The sequence below is a fragment of the Callorhinus ursinus genome, unplaced genomic scaffold (assembly GCF_003265705.2).
Source record: "Callorhinus ursinus isolate GAN/ISIS: 27379988/994484 unplaced genomic scaffold, GSC_fseal_2.0 scaffold66, whole genome shotgun sequence".
Lineage (NCBI taxonomy): Eukaryota > Metazoa > Chordata > Mammalia > Carnivora > Otariidae > Callorhinus > Callorhinus ursinus.
Window position 1 is genome coordinate 7304866 of NW_027397128.1, and position 23281 is coordinate 7328146.

Below are 23281 nucleotides of genomic sequence, written 5' to 3' on the forward strand. Positions count from 1 at the left end.
AAGTAAATACTCTCTCTAACCCTTATGAAATGTCCTCATTCTCTAGCTAAAACCCTGTCATTTCAATATCTTAAATCTGGTCCAAAAGGCCAAATTGATTTTTCCTTTATTTTTCTTTTTTTAAAGATTTTATTTATTTATTTGACAGAGCAAGAGAGCACAGGCAGGGGGAGCGGCAGAGGGAGAGGGAGAAGCAGGCTCCCCACTGAGCAGGGAGCGCAGTGCGGGACTTGATCCCAGGACCCCGGGATCATGACCTGAGCTGAAGGCAGATGCTCAACCGACTGAGCCACCCAGCACCCCCCAAACTGATTTTTCTAATGCTACCAAATAGCTATGTATTTGCCTCTGCTCATATCCTCCTTGCTCTTTCAAAAACCCTTCCTTCAGTTGGATGAAGGAATGGAAATGCTCCCTTATGCTCTCAAGGGCTTCAGCTTTGGGCCAGGCACCATTCCATACAAGTGCCTTGCAAAGTAGTTGTAGAAGTGCTATTCAACCCTCTGGGAAGCACCAGGAGCAGATAGAGGTCAGAAAGTTTGATAGAGATTCTATGACATACTCCAGATTCACAGTTTGGGCAAACAGCACCTCATCCCCTTTGAGCGTTGCTTTATATACAGTATTTAATTTTTTATATACATAATGTATAGTACAAAACCTAAAATCTACAAAAAGTTATGTGGAAAGGGTAAGTTTCCCTTCCTTTTCTTTCCCCCAACTCATTTACCCTCCCTAGAGGCAACAACAGTTATCAGTTTCTTGTATATTCTTCCAAATATTCTATACATTTATCAACATATATCTATACATTAAAAAAATCCCCACAAATCGTAGCATTAGGTGTCCACAATTTTGCACCTTGCTTTTTTTCACTTACTAGCACATCCTGGAGTTCTCTCCAAGTCAGTCCACATAGAGTCACTCATTGTTTCTGTACTTGCATAATATTACATGCTAACTGTACCATAGTTTATTGAACCATTTCCCTCCTGGTGAACCTTTAGGTTACTTCCACCAAAAATTTTGCTCTTGCAAACAATGTTTCAGTGACTATTTTTGTACATGTGTCATTTCAAACATCTATTTGTAGACTATAGATAGAACAAATATGTACACTATATATAGAATAAGTAAATAGAGAAAACATCACTCAAAGTGGAATTTCTAGATCAAAGACTACGGCACTATCCTTTATTTTTTTAATTTTTTAAATTTATTTATTTTTTTTTAAGATTTATTTATTTGAGAGAGAGAATGAGATAGAGAGAGAGAACATGGGGGGTGAGGGTCAGAGGGAGAAGCAGACTCCGCGCTGAACAGGGAGCCCGATGCGGGACTCGATCCCAGGACTCCAGGATCATGACCTGAGCCACTCAGGCGCCCCCTTTCCTTTTTTTCAATTTTATTTATTTATTCATGAGAGATGGGGGGAGGGAGAGAGAGAGAGAGAGAGGCAGAGGGAGAAGCAGGCTCCCAAGGAGCAGGGAGCCCGATGCGGGACTCGATCCCAGGACTCTGGGATTATGACCTGAGCCGAAGGCAGATGCTCAACCATCTGAGCCACCCAGGCGCCCGGCACTATCCTTTTTGATTGGCTACAAAGACGCTCTATCCAGCGATCCTTGAACACTGTGGCAACAAGCCACCCACTTCCACAAAGTCTTTGCTACTCCTGCCAAGGGCAACTGTTTCCACTTCTTTTTGTTTCCACTTACAGAATCCTCCCTCTTCTTTTGTGGAGTATGTGATAAAACATCTTGTCTAGTGAGTATGTACAAATCCCTCACGGGGAATGCTTCATATCTGGGGTGTAATGAATGTAGCTGGTTCAATCTGGTTTTCTTTTCATATTCTCCGACTTATCATTATAACTTTGGTTATGGAAACCCTCTGCTGACCTCCTGGCATCTTCCTTCTCTTTTTTCTCTTTGTCCTATACCTCTTTCTTCTCCCTCGCCTTCTTTTCCTTCTTAGTCTCCTTTCCCTTCTCCTTTTCCACTCCTCCTCTCCCCTCTTCCTCCTTCTCCTTTGTGATTTTTTTTTTTTTTGATGTGTCAGCTTGGTTAGGCTCTGGTCCCCAGTTACTGAGTCAAACTAATCTCCGTGTTGCTGCAAAGGTATTTTGCAGATGTGATTAAAATCTGTAACCAGGGGCGCCTGGGTGGCTCAGTCGGTTAAGCGGCTGCCTTCGGCTCGGGTCATGATCCCGGGGTCCTGGGATGGAGCCCCGCATCGGGCTCCCTGCTCGGCGGGGAGCCTGCTTCTCCCTCTCCTTCTGCCTGCCACTCTGCCTACTTGTGATATCTCTTTCTCTCTGTCAAATAAATAAATAAAATCTTAAAAAAATAAAATCCATAACCAGTTGTCTTTAATAAACGAGAGTATCCCCAAGAAAGGGAGATTGTGCTAGATAATCGGGGTGGGCCTGAGTCAATTAATTGAAAGGCTTTAAGAGCAGAGCAGAGGCTTCCCTGATGAAGAAGAAATTCTTCGTTGTGAACAGCAGCTTCAGCCTGTGCCCAGGTGTTCTAGCCTGCCCTTCTTGATGGCCTGCCCTATGGATTTTGGACTTGCCTCCAGCCCCCACAAGTATGTAAGCCTATTTCTTGCAATTTCTTTTCTTTTCTTTTTTTAGATTTTACTTATTTATTTGAGAGAGCGAGCAAGCACAAGCAGGGGCAGAGGGAGAGGGAGAAGCAGACTCCCCGCTGAGCAGGGAGCCCGACATGGGACTCCATCCCAGGACCCCGGGATCATGACCTGAGCCTAAAGCTTAGCCGACTGAGCCACCCAGGCGCCCAATAAATTTCTTAATATATGTCTTCTACTGGTTCTGTTTCTCTGGTTGAACTCTGACTAATACGCCTTTTAAAGTGTTTTCTCCATCCAGCCTGGGAAGTCCTCATTTCATTGATAAACATACGGAGGCACTCCCCAAAGGCACTCCCTTTTATCTGTACCTCAAGGGGGAAGATCAACTTCAGTAAATACAGAAAGCCATCATTGCTTCTCATGGGAAGGAAAACATTCTGCGTGTCCCAGGAAATGTTTCCCAGTGTCAGGTACAATGTGCTAGGGGTGTCAAGCGAACCACCTTATTACTGGTTGGTTGATGCCAGAATGCTGTTAACTGCATAAAAAAGAAAGTAAAAATGATTGAGCATAAAAATGAGAGTGGGGTAAAGTATAAAGACCCGTTGAGTCCATACTGATATAAATAAGTGATTGAATAAATAGATAAAGAAATAGAAGAGAAGAGACAAATGTCCCATGCAGAAGAATTCCGAATAATCTCTGTAGTTACTCTGCCTTCAAAGGGGTAGCGCATTACTTTCTATTTGTTATGCTTGGGTGTGTGCAGTGACTTCGTTCCAATGAGTACAGTATGGGAAGGTGGGGAAAGAGTAACTCTATAGGGGAGAAATTTGACAAACACTACCTCAGTCAGGTAGGTGGTCAACATCAGTAGTGAAAACTCATGTTCTATGTAACTATGTAACCATGTAACTATGATACAATGACAATGGCACTTTACATCTGTGGTCTTCCTTCTGAAAACTCATAATCCCAGTCTCATCATGAGAAAAACATCAGAAGAATCCAAATTGAGGGACATTCTACAAAACACCTTAGAGTTATTAAGGTCAGGGTGCCCCTGGGTGGCTCAGTCGGTTAAGCCTCTGCCTTTGACTCAAGTCATGATCTCAGGGTCCTGGGATCGAACCCCGCATCGGGCTCCTTGCTCAGTGGGGAGTCTGCTTCTCCCTCTGCCCCTGCCCCTGCTCATGCTCTCTCTCAAATAAATAAATAAAATATTTTTAAAAAAGAATTATTAAGGTCACCAAAAACAAGGAAATTCTGAGAAACCATTACAGCCAAGAAGATGTGATGACTAAGTGTAATGTGGTGTCTTAGATGAGATTCTGGAACCAAAAAAGAACATTAGGTAAAAACTAAGGAAGTCTGAATAAAGTGTGGACTTTGGCTAATAATGATGTATCAATATTGGTTCGTTAACAATAACAAATATACCACAGTAATGTAAGATGTTAATAATAGAGGAAGCTGGATGTTGGGTGTATGGGAACTCTGTACTGTCTTCTCAGTTTTTCTACAAATATAAAACTTTTTGAAAAAATTAAGTTTATCTATGGAGGTAATAAAAAGGAGTTTCCAGAGGTTCAGGGAGCGGAAGGAAAGGTTGAGTAGGTAGAGCACAAGGGATTTTTAGGGCAGTGAAACTATACTGTATGATAGGGTAATGGTGGATAAATGTCATTATACATTTGTCAAGGCCCATAGAAGGTGCACTACAGTGAACTCTAACGTAAACTATAGATTATTAGACTATAGCAATATCAGTTTTGGTTCATAAATGGTAACAAATGTACCACACTGTTGCAAGACGTTCCGAATTGGGAAAACATGCACGTGTGTGTGATTGGGCATGGGTAGAGGTGGAGAGAGTAAGTTGGGTACATGGCACTTTATGTAGTATCTGCTCAATTATTCTGTAAATGTAAAACTGCATTAAAAGAATTAAGTCTACTAAAATAAATGGATGGGGACGCCTGGGTGGCTGAGTAGGTTGAGCGTCTGACTCTTGATTTCGGCTCAGGTCATGATCTCAGGGTCATGAGATCAAGCCCTGTGATAGGTTCTGCACTCAGTGGGGAGTCTGCTTCTCTCTCTCTCTCCCCCTCTCCCTCTGCCCCTCCCCTCACTCACATGCTCCCTCTCTCTCTAAAATAAATAAATTAAGTCTTAAAAAATTTAAAATAAGAGGCACCTGGGTGGCTCTGTCGGTTAAATGTCTGACTTTGGCTCAGGTCATGATCTCGGGGTCCCGGGAGCAAGCCTCATGTCTGTCTTCCCACTCAGCAGGAGTCTGCTTCTCCCTCTGCCTCTGACCCTCTCCTTGTGCTCACTCTCTCTCTCTCAAATAAATAAATAAAATATTTTTTAAAAATTGAAATAGGGGCACCTGGGTGGCTCAGTCGTTAAGCGTCTGCCTTTGGCTCAGGTCATGATCCCAGGGTCCTGGGATTGAGCCCCTCATCGGGCTCCCTGCTCTGCAGGAAGCCTGCTTCTCCCTCTCCCACTCCCTCTGCTTGTGTTCCCCCTCTCGCTGTGTCTCTCTCTGTCAAATAAATAAATAAAATCTTTAAAAAAATTGAAATAAATGGATAAAGGTCTTGAATAGACATTTCTCCAAAGAAGATATACAAATGGTCAACAAATACATGAAAGATGTTCAACATCACTAGTCATTAGGGAAATGCAAATCAAGCCCACAATGAGATACAAAGTTACACCCACTACAGTGGCTATAATTTTTTTTTTTTTAAGAAAAATAACAAGTGTTGGCGGGGATGTGGGGAAATCGGAACTCCTGCATGTTGCTGGTGGATGTAAAATGGTGCAGGCATTGTAGAAAACAGCTTGATGGTTCCTCAAAAAGTTAAAAAAAATAAAATTACTATATGATCCAGCAATTCCACTCCTAGGTATATACCCAAAAGAATTGAAAACAGGAATTCAAACCAAAACTTGTACACACATGTTCATAGCAGCGCTATTCACAATAGCTCAAAGTGGAAACAACCCAAATGTCCATCAACAGTTGAGTGGAATAAGATACAGTATATTAATACAATAAATTTTTACTCAGCCATAAAAGGAATTAAGTACTGGCACATAGTATGACATGGATAAATCTCCAAAACATTATGCTATATGGAAAAAGACAGACACAAAAGATCACATATTGTATGATTCCATTTTTATGAAATATCCAGGATAGATCCATAAAGAGAGAAAGCAAATTAGTGGTCACCAGGACCTGGGGGGAAGGAAGAATGGGAAGTGACTGCTTAAAGGGTATGGGGTTTCCCATTGGGGGGATGAAACTATTTGGGAACTAGACAGAAGTGATGGTTACACAACATTGTGAATATACTATAGACTACTGAATTGGTTCATTTTATGTTATGTAAATTTTACCTCAAGTAAAGAAAAAAAGGAATTTTACAAGGTGTATAGAGGAAGGAGCCACTGTTCCAGAGGATGAGAAGGTGGTAAGGTTTAAAGAAATTTTCAAGAGCTCCTGGGTGGCTCAGTCGGTTAAGTGTCTGCCTTTGGCTCAGGTCATGATCCCAGGGTCCTAGGATCGAGTCCCACATTGGGCTCCCTGCTAAGTGGGGAGCCTGCTTCTCCCTCTCCCTCTGCCCCTCTCCCCTGCTCATGCTCTCTTGCTCTCTCTCTCAAATAATAAATAAATATTTTTTTCTAAAAAAAGACTATACCCTTTTTTATTTTTTATTTTTTTAAAGATTTTATTTATTTATTTGACAGAGAGAGACACAGCGAGAGAGGGAACACAAGCAGGGGGAGTGGGAGAGGGAGAAGCAGGCTCCCCGTCGAGCAGGGAGCCCGATGCGGGGCTCGATCCCAGGACCCTGGGATCATGACCTGAGGTGAAGGCAGACGCTTAACTGACTGAGGCACCCAGGTGCCCCAAGACTATACCCCTTTAAAAAAAAATTTTTTTTTCATAGAAATGATGTGTGACTTGAGTCAGTCAATTTATGAATCAGTTATCAAACATTTTGTGTGCATACTAAATGGCAGGCACTAAGGTATACATTGAGGATATATATAATTTCAGTTCTCATTTTCCCATCAGAGAGCTCACAATCTAGGTGGGAGAGGCAGATACATAAATGGGCAATTATAGGCCTTGCATTAGGTGCAGTAATAGATGTATGCACAAAATATTGTGGAAATAAGAAGGGTCACACGTTACAGACTGGGGGTGTTGGAAAGAAGAGCAGGAAGTGGCCAAGTCAAGGGGGTAAGGAAGATCATTTTAATCAGAGGTAAGAGCACAAACAAATGCATGGAGCAAAGATATGGAAGGTGTGTGTGTGTGTACATGGGGAATAAATACAACTGGTTCCATGTTGTGATAGCAACATTTTTCACAATAGGAAGTGGCAAGTAATGAGGTTGAGAGCAAGTGAATGACAGCCCGGCTTCTGTTTTCTATAAATCCCTCTTTTAACAGAGTGGAGGCCAGGATTGGAAGGGGACAAGACTGGAGGCAGGAAGATTAATTAGGAGCTATAATAGCCCAGCAGAAAAACTACTGGGGCCTGAACCAGGGAAGTGGTAACTGGGATAAAGGGGAAGGTTCAGGGCGCCTGGGTGGCTCAGTTGGTTAAGCGACTGCCTTCGGCTCAGGTCATGATCCTGGAGTCCCGGGATCGAGTCCCGCATGGGGCTCCCTGCTCAGCAGGGAGTCTGCTTCTCCCTCTGACCTTCCTCCATCTCATGCTCTCTCTCTACCATTCTTTCTCTCTTTCAATAAATAAATAAAAATCTTTAAAAAAAAAAGGGGGGGGGAAGGTTCAGGGGCACCTGGGTAGCTCATTCGTGAAGCAGCTGCCTTCGGCTCAGGTCATGATCCCAGGGTCCTGAGATCGAGTCCCGCATGGGGCTCCCGGCTCAGCGGGGGGCCTGCTTCTCCCTCTCCCTCTGCGCCTCCGCCCCCCACTTGTACTCTCCCTCCCTCTCAAATAAATAAAATCTTTAAAATAAAAAAAGAGGAAGGGTACATGTATGCAATATTTTTTCTAGTGTATATTCTAGGGGTAGAACTGCTGAGTCATATAGTATAACCATGTTTAGATTTATTAAATGTGAAAATGTATTCAAAGTGATTATGGGGTGCCTGGGTGGCCCGTTGCTCAGTTCCAAAGCAGAGTCTCACGCAGGTGTTTCTGATTGGAGGAGCCTAAGTTCCCGGATGGTGTCCTATCCACAAGGGGGACTGGTGAAGTGTTCTAACTCTTACATGAGGGAGGCAGACCTCATAAGGTGGAAATTCTTCTATATATAGAAAGGCTATTCAAATAATGAGGACAGCCAAAAGTGTGACCCAGATGGCGCTGCTGTCAACTAGCATAGGGTGTACAAGAGTTTGGGAGTGCTGGGGTGCCTGGGTGGCTCCGATGGTTAAGCGTCTCTGCCTTCGGCTCAGGTCATGATCCCGGGGTCCTGGGATCGAGCCCCGCATCGGGCTCCCGGCTCGGCGGGAAGCCTGCTTCTCCCTCTCCCACTCCCCCTGCTTGTGTTCCCCCTCTCGCTGTGTCTCTCTCTGTCAAATAAATAAAATCTTTAAAAAAAAAAAAGAGGACGAGTTCCATTGTGAACATGGGGAGTGTGAGGTGTCTGTGGAACACACAGATATAGATGTCTAGTGGGGGGGGAGTGAGATATTTGAGGTTCTTAGCACACAGGTAGCAGCTAAAACAAGACTGAGTGGGATGGTGAGATGAGAAGACAGAAGAGAGAGTCCTGGTGTGGGAAGTAAAACTTGCCCAGGTTTCTCAGTGGCCCCGGGATGTATACAGTATACAGATCGAAAATATTTGATTTCACTTCCCCTAGACGCATTTCACTTTTCACATACCAAGGGGCTATCTCCAGCCATTTGTCTAGCTAACGGCTCTGATCCGAGCGGATAATAAAACTTCTCTTATCTCCCTAAGAGATTCAAAGGGTCACAGCCAGGATTAAGTCCCCTGGCGAAGCTCCCAAGGTGTCAGGAAGACGAGCATTATTTCCCTAAGTATTAACACCTCAAAAGGGATGACGCCTAGACCTTAGAGACAGCTCTAGGCTGTAAAAACTGGAGATAACAGGGCTTATCTGGCCTTTGGAAAGACGTTAACATTACAGAAGGTTAGTGTCAGAACCAGGATCTTTTATTTCCAACCTCCGAGGAGCAAAGTTTTCTCTCTCTCTCTCTCTCTCAGAAGGGAGCAGGATGTCTGTCTGTCTTCCATATATATATGTGTTGTTGTTTTTAAAAAAAATTTTTATTTTTCATTATGTTCAGTTAGCCAACATATAGTACAAGTTTTTGTTGTAGTGTTCAACGATTCATTAGTTGTGCATAACACCCAGTGCTCATCACAACATGTGCCCTCCTTAATGCCCATCACCTGGGTACCCCATCCCCCACCCCCTCCCTTCTGTAACCCTCAATTTGGTTCCCGGAGTCCAGAGTCTCTCATGGTTTGTCTCCCTCTCTGATTAAATATTATTTTTTTAGGGCACCTGGGTGGCTCAGTTGGTTGAGCGACTGCCTTCAGCTCAGGTCATGATCTTGGAGTCCCGGGATCGAGTCCGGAGTCAGGTTTCTCCCTCTCCCTCTGCCTGCTACGCCCCCTGCTTGTGCGCTCTCTTTCTGTCAAATAAATAAATAAATGAAGAAAGAAAGAAAGAAAGAAAGAAAGAAAGAAAGAAAGAAAGAAAGAAAGAAAGAAAGAAAGAAAGAAAGAAAGAAAGAATGAATTGTCTAGGCAGACTGGGATGGAGGGGATGGCCATTCCCAATAGAGGGAAACGATTGGGAAAAGGCATGGATGGAAGTGTGGAACAGCCTGATATTTTCAGGCAACCGAAACCAGCAGGAATGTGACTGCAGGGAGATGGCAACAGATAGGCTGGATTAGCAGGAGGAGCTGAAGCAGGATGGACAGCCCCTGAGGAGTTTTCAGCAGGGTATTGACTTGTTTCTGATTTGTATTTTATTTATTTATTTATTTATTTATTTATTTAGATTTATTTATTTATTTATTTTGGAGAGAGTACAAGCAGGGGGGAAGGGGCAGAGGAAGAGGGAGAAGCAGGCTCCCCACTGAGCAGGGAGCCCGACACGGGGCTTGATCCCAGGACCCTGGGATCATGACCTGAGCCGAAGGCAGATGCGCAACCACTGAGCCACCCAGGCGCCCCTTATTTTATTTATTTTTTTAAAGATTTTTTTTTTTTGGAGAGAGGGAGGGGGGGCGGGCGGGTGGGGGGGGCAGCGGGAGAGGGAGAGAACGTCTTAAGCAGACTCACCGCTGGGCAAGGAGTCCGACGCAGGGCTCGATCCCACCACCCTGCGATCATGACCCGAGCCGAAACCAAGAGTTGGACGCTTCACTGGCTGAGCCCCCCAGGCGCCCCTCTGATTTGTATTTTTTTTAAGATTTTATTTATTTATTTATTTGAGAGAGAGAATGAGAAAAAGAGAGAGCACATGAGAGGAGGGAGGGTCAGAGGGAGAAGCCGACTCCCCGCCGAGCAAGGAGCCCGATGTGGGACTTGATCCCAGAACTCCAGGATCATGACCTGACCCGAAGGCAGTCGTTTAACCAACTGAGCCACCCAGGCGCCCTCTGATTTGTATTTTCGATTGTCTAAGGTGAAGCATGGAAACTTAGGGCCAGGTAGGGCTAGAGACCAGTAAAAGGGCTGTTGCAGTTGTCCAGGCCAGTACCAGGGGAGTGGCAGTGACATTGGAGGTGGAAGATGAATTCCAGAGCTATTTTGATATCACACATGTGTTCTTTCAGTGTGCAGTAGGAAGCCTGGTAGCTTTATCCTCTCCATTTTGGCTTTCGTGGCCCAGCTCCCCACCCCAGAGGCAGCTGTCAGGACCTTCGAGAATGGGATGTTTTCCTTCACCGTATAGGGCAAGGGACACAATTATCAAAGGCTTTGGGCCTCAGCTCATTTCTTTTTTCCTTACTTGCTTTTGCTTCCCTCCGCCAAATCCTTCAAGTAATCTGAGACAAGAACTTGTTATCTTGAACATTATGGGATTAGGCTGTTTGACTCTTTCTCACTGCTCTGTTGCCCTACTGTACACATGTGGCAAATTGAAGGGCCTCATGCTGTATATGAAAACTGAACTCAGGATGTCTGACAGGCACTAGGCAGCACTCCCTCCTTCCTCAGGGTTACTCTGCCATTCGTGGTAGGCAGAATTCTTTCATGGCCCCCAGTCCTGGCCCCCTGGTGAATGCACACCTCCTCCCAGTTATTTAGTCAAAAACCAATCTCGGTTGGGGGTGGGTGGGGAACGCCGGGGTGGCTCAGTCAGTTAAGTGTCTGTCTGCCGCTCAGGTCATGATCCCCCGGTCCTGGGATCCAGCCCCATGTCATCGGGCTCCCTGCCCAGAGGGGAGCCTGCTTCTCCCTCTCCCTCTGCCTGCTGCTTCCCCTGCTTGTACTTGTGTTCTCTCTCTCTCCCTCTCTCTCTCTCTCTCTCTGTCAAATAAATAAATAAAATCTTAAAAAACAAAACAAAACAATCTAGGTGCTGCTGTAAAGGAATCGTGCTGTTGTTATTTAAGATCCCAAATCAGCTAACTTCAAGATATAGGGATTATCCTAAATAAGCTGACCTAATCAGGCAAGCTTTTTAAAAAAAGAATGGGCTGGGCGCCTGGGTGGCTTAGTTGGTTAAGCGACTGCCTTCAGCTCAGGTCATGATCCCAGAGTCCCGGGATTGAGTCCCGCATCAGGCTCCCAGCTCGGCGGGGAGCCTGCTTCTCCCTCTGACCCTCTCCCCTCTCATGCTGTTTCTCTCTCACTCGCTCTCTAATAAATAAATAGAATCTTAAAAAAAGAATGGGCTGGGGCGCCTGGCTGGCTCAGTCGGTAGAGCGTGCGACTCTTGATCTTGGGGTTGTGAGTTCGAGCCACATGTTGGGTATAGAGATTACTTAAAAATAAAATCTTAAAAAAAAAAAAGATTGGGCTCTTCAGTCACAGAAAGACAAATATGGTATAATTCCACTGGTATGAGGTATCTAAAGCAGTCCAATTCATAGAAACAGGGACGCCTGGGTGGCTCAGTCGGTTAAGCGTCTGCCTTCATTCGGCTCAGGTCATGATCTCAGGGTCCTGGGATCGAGTCCGGCATCAGGCTCCCTGCTCGGCGGGGAGCCTGCTTCTCCTTCTGCCTCCTCTGCCTGCCGCTGCCCCTGCTTGTGCTCTCTCTCTCTCTGACATAAATAAATAAAACCTTAAAAAAAAATTCACAGAAACAGAAAGTAGAATGGTGGTGACCAGGGACTGGGGGAGGGGGGAGATAGGGAGTTGTTGTTCAATGAATATAGCGCTTCAGTGTTGCAAGATGAAAAAGTTCTGGAGATCTGTTGCACAACAATGTGAATATATTTAACACTACTGAACTGTACACTTAAAATGGTTAAGATGGTAAATTTTAGATTACGTATTTTTTAGATCACAATTTTTAAGAAGTGAGAGGAACTGGGCCCTTTGAGATTCAAAGCATGAGAGGAATTTGACACAGGGGAGACTCCCCACTGCTGACTTTGAGGATGGAGGGAGCCACATGACAAGGAACGTGGGATGCCTCTAAGAGCTGAGAGTGGCCTCCAGCTGACTGCCATCAGGGATATGGGAACCTCAGTCCTATGACCATAAGGAACTAAATCATGCCATAATCACGAGTTTGGAAGAGAACCCTACACCTCAGATGGATTTGCAGCCTGGCTGACATCTTCATTTCAGCCTGTGAGACCCTGAGCTGAGGACTCAGTCAACTTGTGCCTGGATTTCTGATCCATGAAAATTGTTGGAAAAGGGACGCCTGGGTGGCTCAGTCGGTGAAGCCTCTGCTTTCGACTCAGGTCATGATCCCAGGGTCCTGGGATCAAGCCCCGCATCGGGCTCCCTGCTCAGCGGGGAGCCTACTTCCCCCTCTGCCTGCCATTCCCCCTGCTTGTGCTCACTCTCTCTGACAAATAAATAAATAAAATCTTTAAAAAAAAAAAAAGAAATTGTGAAAAAATAAATGTGTGTGTTGAATGAAATTTTCCTTTATATACTGTATCTAGAAGCAGATACATAAATTCTTACACCATTTACTTCCAGAAATGTGTAAGAAATTACTATTATTTTTTACAAACCAAACCACAAATTACAATCAATGGATTTGGGATAATTCATTCTGTGGGTTTCTAAGTACAAATGTTACATATCTGACTTGAGACATACAGAAAAAGTATAAACTATAGCAGTCTGGAATGAAAATACTACTTTCATGACACTCCATCATGACTCTAAAATTTCTTTAACCCAATATGTGTATTTATTACAAAATTCTATAAGACCTTTTCATCATCTCTACATGTAGAATTCGTAACACTTTTCAGAAATAGCAACAACACATTTTGCCATGTCATGACTGATTAATAAAAAGGATGTTCATAGGGGCACCTGGCTGGCTCAGTCGGTGGAGCGTGTGACTCTTGATCTCGGGGCTGTGGGTTGAGCCCCACATTGGGTATGGAGATTACTTAAAATTAAAACTAAAAAAAAAAAGGATGTTCATTAAGAAAACCTTTACAAGATTAAAAAAGTATTAAAAGGAATTAAATCTGTGATTACTGGTGTACTAACACTTTATTTTAGAAATCTAATTTTATTTATGAAACTGGAGATTTTTCCTTATTAGGCTATTCAGCAAAACTGTGTATTGCTGATAGTATGATTTCATTTTCAAATTAAGACTTCACATCTGATTAAAAGCCATTAAAATTTAAATATATATAAAATATAGTTTTTTTATTAAAGATTTTATTTATTTATTTGAGAGAGAGAGAGCAGAAGCAGGGGGAGCAGCAGGCCGGGGAGAGGGAGAAACAGGCTTCCTGCTGAGCAGAGAGACCGATATGGGGCTCGATCCCAGGACCCTGGGATCATGACCCAAGCCAGAGGCAGACACTTAACGACTGAGCCACCCAGGCGCCCCTAAAATATAGTTTTGAATCACTCATAAAGCAACTCATATATCATGTGAAATGTACAATATTTAAAATCACCATTTCTGAAAGTATTTTTTGAAGATTTTTTTATTTATTTATTTTAGAGGTGGGGGAGGGGCAGAGGAAGAGGGAGAGAAACTCTTAAGCAGACTCCCTATTGAGCACAGAGGCCCATGTTGGGCTGGATCTCATGACCCTGAGATCACGACCTGAGGCAAAACCAAGAGTGGGAAGCCCAACCGACTGAGCCGCCCAGGTACCCCTCTGAAAGTATTTTAAAGAATATATTTAGACCTGTAGCATTAGGTATTGTGCATAACCTGTTTAAGATTTTAGTAACAATAATACTCAGAAATTATAATACATACTATATAGTTTATTTCATATATGCCAATGATTTAGCCTTTGGCATGTGACTTTATTTAAGAGCAAGATGGTCACTGGTTTCCTTAAAAACTATTTTTAGTTCTATGATCATTTTCTGTGACAAATGTTCTGACCTTCTAAATTTCAGATTATTGCACTAAGTAAGAGGAGAATAGTTTTTCTTAGACTGAGAGACAGAGACAGAGACACACAGAGAGAAAATTTCTAAATTCTTTCTATAGCTTTCTTATTATTTGTAAAAATGCACAATAGTTTTCTGATAGGCCTGACAATAGCTTGGGCCTTCATCATGGTTTTCTGAAGAAATATTTGACAAAAAACAATTTGATCCATTTATTATGGTGAAGGGACACATTTTTTCTGTTTTTTTTCTTTTTTCTTTTCTTTTTTTTTTTTTTGCCTTGATCTCAGATTTTTAGAAGCACATATTTAAAAGTCGAGTACGGGTTTTTACATATGTCATTTAAGTTTCCATTCAATAGAATCCAAAAATATATTCCGAATGTACTTAGACCAAACCGGAAGATGAAATTTTCTCTCTTTTTTCTCTTCCATTTTTAACTAGACTGTTTCCATATCATGGAAAGCTAACCTTTCGCATTATGTTGTGCTACCTACATCAAATGGCTCTCTCTAGATATGAAAGCAGAAAATACTGCAATACCCCTTTCTTTCTGTTTATAAACGTAATTTCTTGGCAAATACTTTCACTTTTATCAATACACTAGCAGAACCTAACAATTTCAGATGGCATTTTAATGGCGTCTTTCTTTTTTTTTTAATTTTTATTTAAATTCGATTAAAATATAATGCATTATTGGGGCGCCTGGGTGGCTCAGTTGGTTAAGCGACTACCTTCGGCTCAGGTCATGATCTTGGAGTCCCGGGATCGAGTCCCGCATCCGGCTCCCTGCTTGGCGGGGAGTCTGCTTCTCCCTCTGACTCTCTTCCCTCTCGTGCTCTCTCTCTCTCATTCTCTCTCTCTCAAATAAATAAATAAAATAAAAAAAAATATAATGCATTATTGGTTTCAGAGGTAGAGGTCAGTGATTCATCCGTCTTATATAATACCCAGTGCTCATTACATCACGTGCCTCCCTAATGTCCATCCCCTACCCCCCATCCCCCAACCTCTCTCCCCTCCAGCAGCCCTCAGTCTGTTTCCTATGCTTAAGAATCTCTTATGGTTTGTCTCCCTCTCTGATTTTGTCTTGCTTTATTTTTCCCTCTCTTTCCCTATGATCCTCTGTTTTGTTTCTAAAATTCCACATATGAGTGAGATCATAGGATAATTGTCTTTCTCTGATCGGTTTATTTCCCTTAGCATAACATCCTCTAGTTCCATCCACGTCGTTGCAAATAACAGCATCTTTCTTTTTTTTATTATTATTATTTGAGAGAGAGAGAGAGATAGCGAGAGAGATTACGAGCAAAGGGTGGGGGGGAGTGCGAAGAGGGAGAAGCAGGTTCCTCGCTGAGCAGGGAGCCCGATGCAGGACTCATCCCAGGCCCCTGGGATCATGACTGGAGCAGAAGGCAGACACTTAACTGACTGAGCCACCCAGGTGTCCCAACAGCATCTTTCTTTACAGTATTTTATATTATGGCTATCCAAAGGCACATAAAAAAATTGGTTTCTTGAATAGAACAGTATTAACATTTGCCCCACCTCCAAAACAACACAAAATAAAAAATTTGAAACACTTAGATAAAAATAAAACATTTACATGAAAATCAGAATAATTTTAACTTGACACTAAATAGCTAGGTCTTATGTGCATGGTATCACATGAGGAAAACCCGAGGAATGGGCTATGTACAAATGATGAAATGGGGGGTTCAGGGCGAGTCCAAAGACCTTCGTGTACCATGGTTTCACAAATAATATATGCCATTGCTTCTAGAAACATGGAGAAGTTATTTCAGTAGTTGTTATTAATATACAGTGGCTCTCTGACAATACCTGCCATCGAGTATAGATGCACAGAGACTTTTCCCTCATCCTAGATATATTTTAAGTTGTTTAAGGACCTGAATAAGTCCTTTTCCAAAGAAGATGGTACAAACATACAGATGGTGAACAGACACATGAAAAGATGTTCAACATCACTCATTATCAGGGAAATGCACATCAAAACCACAATAAGGTTATCAGCCTCCACCAGTTAGAAGGGCTAAAATCAAAATGATAAGAAATAACAAGTATTGGCGAGGATGTGGAGAAATAGGAACCCTCATGCACTGTCGGTGGGAATGCAAACTGGTGCAGCCACTGTGGAAACCAGTGTAGAGGTTCCTCAAAAATTAAAAATTGAGGGGCACCTGGGTGGCTCAGTCGGTTAAGCATCTGACTCTTGATTTCGGCTCAGGTCATGATCTTGGGTCATGAGATGGAGCCCCACATCGGGCTCTCTGCACAGCGGGGAGTCTGCTTCTCTCTCTCTCTCCCTCTCCTCCTCCCCCCACTTGCATTCTCTCTCTCTCAAATGAATAAATAAACCTTAAAAATAAAAAATAGAAATACCATATGATCCAGTAATTCCATTACTGGGTATTTGCCTAAAGAAAACAAAAACACTGATTTGAAAAGATATATGCACCCCTTATGTAATTTACTGCAGCATTATTTACACTAGCCGAGGTATAGAAGCAACCCAAGTGTCCATTTTTTAAAATAAAAAAAATTAATCCCAGTATAGTTAACATAGAGTGTTATATTAGTTTCAGGTGTACAATATAGTGATTCAACAATTCCATACATCACCCAGTGCTCATCACAAGTGCCCTCCTTAATCCCCATCACCTATTTCACCCATCCCCCTACCCCCTTCCCACCTGGTAACCATCAGTTTGTTCTCTATATTAAGTGTCCATTGATAGATGAATGGATCAAGAAGATGTGACATACATATTATATATATATACATATATATATTATATATACATATATATGAAGGAATATTACTCAACCACAAAAGGAGATCTTGCCATTTGCGACAACATGGATAGACCTAGAGGGTAGTATGCTAAGTGAAATAAGTCATGCAGAGAAAGACAAATACCAAAGGATTTCACTTATATGTGGAATCTAAAAAAAAAAAAAGCCAACAAAATAAATTTACATAAATACAGAGAACAAACTGGTGGTTGCCAGAAGGCAGAGGGGGTGGGAGGAAGCGCAAAATGGGTGAAGGGGCATGGGAGGCACGGGGCTTTCAGCTAGGGAATGAATAAGTCATGAGGATGAAAGGTATAGCATGGGGAATATAGTCAGTGGGTATTGGAAGAGCATCGGAGGGTGAAGGATGGTTGCTACACTGGTGGTGAGCATAGCAGAATATCCTGTTGTTGAATCACTGTGTGCTATATCTGAAACCAATGTAACATTGTCTGTCAACTATACTTCAAAAAGTTGTTTAAAAAGAAGTAGCTTTGCAACAGACTTCTGCATGTTGATTTCACACCCTGCAATTTTGCTGAATCCTGGCATCAGTTCTAGCAATTTTGGGGTGGAGTCTCTCGGGTTTTCTACATAGAGTATCAGGTCGTCTGTGAAGAATCAAAGTTTGACTTCTTTGCCGGTTTGGATACTTTTTACTTCTTTTTGTTGACTGATGGCTGAGGCTAGGACTTCAAGTGCTATGTGGAACAACAATGGAGAGGGTAGGCATCCTTGTCGTGTTCTTTTTTTTTTTTTTTAAAGATTTTATTTATTTATTTGAGAGACAGAGAGAATGAGAGAGAAAGCACATGAGATGGGGGGAGGGTCAGAGGGAGAAGCAGACTCCCTGCCGAGCAGGGAGCCCGATGCGGGACTCGATCCAGGGACTCCAGAATCATGACCTGAGCCGAAGGCAGTCGCTTAACCAACTGAGCCACCCAGGTGCCCTCGTGTTCTTGACCTTAGGGGAAAAGCTCTCAGTTTTTCCCCGTTGAGGATGATATTTGCTGTGGGTCTTCTGTATATGGCCTTTATGATATTAAGTTATGTTCCCTCTATCCCTACATAGTGGAGGGTTTTTATCAAGAAAGGGTGCTGCATTTTGTCAAATGCCTTTTCTGCATCTATTGAGAGGATCGTATGGTTCTTATCCTTCCTTTTATTATTGCCGTTGTATCACGTTGATTGACTAGCAGATGTTGAACCACCCCTGCAGCCCACGAAGAAATCCCACTTAGTCGTGGGGAGTAATTCTTTCAGTGTACTGTTGGATCCTATTAGCTAGTATCTTGTTGAAAATTTTATTTTATTTAAAAAATAATAAGTACCTTCACGAAAAAGTAGTTTAAAATGTCTTACATTAATTTGACAAGTTTACAACTTCATAATAATTCTTAATCCAAATTGTTTACAGTGAAACCTTAAATTATATTATTACAATATTCCATGTTCAATCTTACTCGGTGAAAATATATCAGAAAATGAAAAAGGAGCCTTCTTAACAAGGTACAATCAGCGCTCCACCAAAATTAATTAATTACCTTTCCCCCCTTTAGTACAAACACATAGTACCATGATATTATGGCTTTGTGCCTTTCCTTGATAATATCTCAATTCTGACTTTAAGAACACAAATAGAGAAAAAAGTGGGGATACAAATATGTTTGAATGACAAAGTCACGGGTTTGACTTAAGACTTCTACCCCTGTGTTCACATGAGTATAGAGAGAACTAAGTAACAAAGGAAGAAACATCTTGACTTACATCTTTCATCTTAGATAGAACATTTCCCTTTAAAGCTGTGTGACTGAAAACATGTTCTGTACTGGATAATCTCAAAACACTGTATTATAGGGTTGTGCAATGAATACACATTCTGCATTTCAAAATAACTAAAAAATATTAGGGATAACCCCCCCACTACTGAATCAGAGGTAAAATGATTAACCAATGATTCCAAATTAACTAAGACTTAGCTAAATTAAAAAGAAACAAACCAAAAACTTTTTTTTTATTTTTTAAATAATTTTATTTATTTATTTTTAAAGATTTTATTTATTTATTCATGAGAGACAGAGGGAGAGAGAGAGAGAGAAGCAGAGGGAGAAGCAGGCTCCCAAGGAGCAGGGAGCCCGATGCGGGACTTGATCCCAGGACCCCGGGATCATGACCTGAGCCGAAGGCAGATGCTTAACCATCTGAGCCACCCAGGCGCCCAACAAAAAACTTTTTAAAAATGGTATTATATATGGTAGGCAATAAGACTTACATATATCTGATATGGTTTTAGTATTTTTCTTATAATGCTTCACATTTTCCACATTTTTTGAACTAGAGTATTTGGTGGGGGCAGGGGTCAAATCTAGCACATTTTACTAGTGACTACATTAATGAAAAATATGAATCCAACTGCAAAACTATTTTTTCCTTATATCTAAAATCAATTAAAAACTTGATAAAAAGTTTAATGTTGTAAAAGAATCAAATCTGTTTATGAAAGTGAGTTGTACAAGCAGGTTCCACCCAAGAAATTGTTGACTAAGCTGAAGAAATTAAGAGAAAATGTTTGCCAAAGGAAAGTGAAACAAAAATTTGCTATCATAGGAATCTAACATCATGTAATATTTCTTTAATAATAGTTCTAGTTCCATGGGTCTTTATATGTTATGCCAATTTGTATCAGTTTAATGACAGAAAAGGCAACAATTTCTAAATTGGTGGCATACATTTCTTTAAGATTTTTTAAAATGTAAGGTTATTAAAAAATATACAAACAACTAGATGAAAATGAAGGCAACGGAAAAATTCTCAACTTTTCACAACCAGAAAATTCACACAATCTTAAAAATAGAGAAAAGAGCGTTATTAATTCACCACGAGATTAAACATCATTTTCAGTGTTTATGTAAACTCTGCATTTTGTCACATGTCTCTTTAACACTATCTTTTGAAAATAAGCCATTTAAGGAGACAACATTTTTATCCTAAAACTTTCATTCAACTTTACTTTGGGTTGAATACACGTGCAATGTGTTCTCAATGCATAGAAATCACAGCGGATAGCAGCACAGGATGGTGGGGGTGGATTAAGGAGAATCTGATAATTCACATGGTAATTTTTTTTTCCCATGTTGGAAGATAATTCACACTTCTAAAATCTCAAGACTTTCCTTTTTAAAGAACCAAAAGCAAACTCAGGACACCTTACTGACACTTCCCCACCTCTAAACAAATGGATTACTCTTTTCATCAAAAACTCTGAGAGTTGGGGCGCGTGGGTGGCTCAGTCGTTGGTCTGCCTTCGGCTCAGGTCATGATCCCAGGGTCCTGGGATCGAGCCCCGCATCGGGCTCCCTGCTCCGCGGGAAGCCTGCTTCTCCCTCTCCCACTCCCCCTGCTTGTGCTCCCTCTCTCGCTGTGTCTCTCTTTGTCAAATAAATAAATAAAAATCTTAAAAAAATCACAAACTCTGAGAGTTGTAGCAGCAAAAGATTTTAATAGCAATGAAAGTTTGTAAACTGGATTTCAATTTTTTTTTCTTGAACTCAAAGTGCAAGATGCAGGGTTCTCCTCATTTTCATGAATACTTCTCCTGTCACTAATCCTTCACTTTGTTTGGCAAAGGCAGTTTTTGAATTAAGTCTATTCTGGTATACAGAAACATAACAAAATGAGACAGGTATTACAAAGAACGCACCTGCATGAATCATGATACTCAACTGGTAAGTCTGACGGGGTGAATTGCAGATTCAGGCAACGAAGGCCCTGAATAAGACAAAGCTCCGTTTCAGAGTCCCTGGTTGAATGTTTAATTAGATCAGGAATTGTCCATCCACACATCTGGTTGTTCATCAAAGAGAAACCTACTGTTTGAGTGCTCAATTCTAGTGTGAAGTGTTTTTACCATGGGAGCGAAAGCTCGAGCTTAAAAGGTAACAGTCATCAGAACTATCCAGAACAAGAAAAGAACCATCTGGCACATTTACTAGATTCCCTTCTGCCTCCCAGCATGTGACTGGTTCCCAGTACCATCTTTATTTCACAAGTTTTTTTTTTTTTTTTCCAGCAACTCTGTAAGGCTTGTAACAACCATCAGACCACTACTTTTCATTGAGTCATAAACTCTTGCAATCCCAGGAGCAGGGTCAGGATCAAAATTCAAATGGTAGCACATAATTTTATTTTATTAAAGATTTTTTTTATTTATTTGAGAGAGAGAGTGTGTGCACAGGTGCGGGGAGTGGCAGAGGGAGAGGGAGAAGCAGACTTCCCGCTGAGCAGGAAGCCTGACGCAGGGCTTGAACCCAGGACCCTGAGATCATGACCTGAGCTGAAGGCAGATGCTTAACCGATTGAGCCACCCAGGCGCTGTGATAGCACATAATTTTAGACACAAGGACATCTGTGCCGGTGAGTCTGCTGAAGTTCCTTTGGATTTGATTATTCTGCATTGGAGGTAGCAATGGTGAGCCTGGGGGGATATCATCATGTCTTGCTCGTGGGCTCCGCAATGTGATGCCTATGGTGTCAACAAGCCATTCACAGACTGATCCACAAAGATCTCTGGGGCAATGACTGTAGGGCTCTGGTCTACCTGACTTCCATTTTCAGAGAAAGAGTCCCCCCCCACCCCCACTTGAGAAGGAACTGCAGAGGGGCACCTGGGTGGCTCAGATGGTTAAGTGTCTGCCTTCGGCTCGGGTCATGATCTCCAGGTCCTGGGATCCAGCCCCATGTCGGGCTCCTGGCTAAGCGGGGAGTCTGCTTCTCCCTCTCCCTTTGCCTCCCCCCCTGCTTGTACTCTCTCTCTCTCAAATAAATAAATAAAATCTTAAAAAAATAAAAAAGAGGGGCGCCTGGGTGGCTCAGTCGGTTAGGCGGCTGCCTTCGGCTCGGGTCATGGTCCCGGGGTCCTGGGATCGAGCCCCATGTCCGGCTCCCTGTTCGGCGGAGAGCCTGCTTCTCCCTCTCCCTCTGCCTGCCACTCTGCCTACTTGTGCTCTCTATCTCTCTGTCAAATAAATGGATGGAATCTTAAAAAAAAAAATAAATAAATAAATAAAATAAAAAAATAAAAAAGAGCGAGAGAGCAGGAACTGCAGAAACTTCCATGGGAGAAGAACTAACCAGACAATAGCTAGATGATCCTTTCACCTTTGGAAGGATCCAGAATACCAAATGCAGTATTGAGGTGTGTGTCCACTAACTACGGACACATTTTCATTGAGGTGATGTTGCAAGTCTCCATTCGGGGATTCTGAACTCCTTTATGAATTATTTTGTTCTTGGCATGTGGTGCCAGGCTGAAAACTGTGAAAATCTTTTCAAACATCATTCCGTGCTGGACATGGATTGGAAGAAGGAACCAAAGCTGTGACTCTCGCCTCCTCCATTTTGATATCCCTCTCCTCAGAGTTCGTGGGTCAAGAGGCCACAGGGTAGGACTATAGTGATGATTGCTAAGGGCAGTGGACCTCGTTGGTCTTTGAGCTCTCACATCTTTAAAGACTATGGGCGCTGAAGAGAGGAAAAGGTATCCTCATCTGGCAGAGCTCCCAGAGGGTGTGCTCCCCTTGTCTTTCTGCTTTTGTTCTGCAGAAAGCAGCCCTTTTCATGTACCCATTAAGCTTTGACTCTGATCTCTTTCCCCCCCCCCCCCACCTTTTTCATCTCCACTGGTGATAGCACAGCCGGTCATATCTCTACCTTAGCAGCTACCAAATAAGGAATGGTGGTTTCCAAACACTGGCTAGGGATGGTTATTGTCCTACCATGAAGTCAGTGTCTCGTTTACTTTGATTCAGGTTCAAAGATTTCTGGAAGGTTTTAAGACTACTTTTCTTCGTGATGACTAGTCCTCTAATCCCCAGGGGCTCAATCTCTCTCTGGAATGTTATTCCCGAACATCTGGAGACGCCTGCGGTGCTACATCTCTCCATGTGTGTTTCTCCAGCTTCCTTTAACCCTTGGAGCCATTTTCCAGCGGCGGCGGGTGGCGAGCGGCGGGCGGCGACAGCGGCCAGATCGTGACTCCCGCTCCGTCACCCAAAGCCCGCGCCAGGGCTGCGAAATGCGTGCCGTTGTAAGCCGCGAAATTTGTGGCTCTTTGCGGCACGGTAACCAAAACCTAATACGCCACTAGTGATGTTGGCACGCAGGGAAAGTTTGGGGTTGGGGGTGGAAGACGGGGCTGATTTATTTCAGATGATTCTGAATTTAGAATCGCTGCACATGAAAGGGAGTGGAAAAAAAAAACAAAAACAAAAACAGAAGTCAGGGTGAAAGAGAATACACAAAAGCCCCCTCTTCCATGCCCA

General features: G+C 42.6%; 1 pseudogene; it reads right to left on the minus strand.

The window, feature by feature from the left end:
• Nucleotides 1-20541: 20541 nt before the first annotated feature.
• On the minus strand, nt 20542-22903 carry LOC112837053 (suppressor of cytokine signaling 6-like; annotated as a pseudogene).
• Nucleotides 22904-23281: the final 378 nt, after the last annotated feature.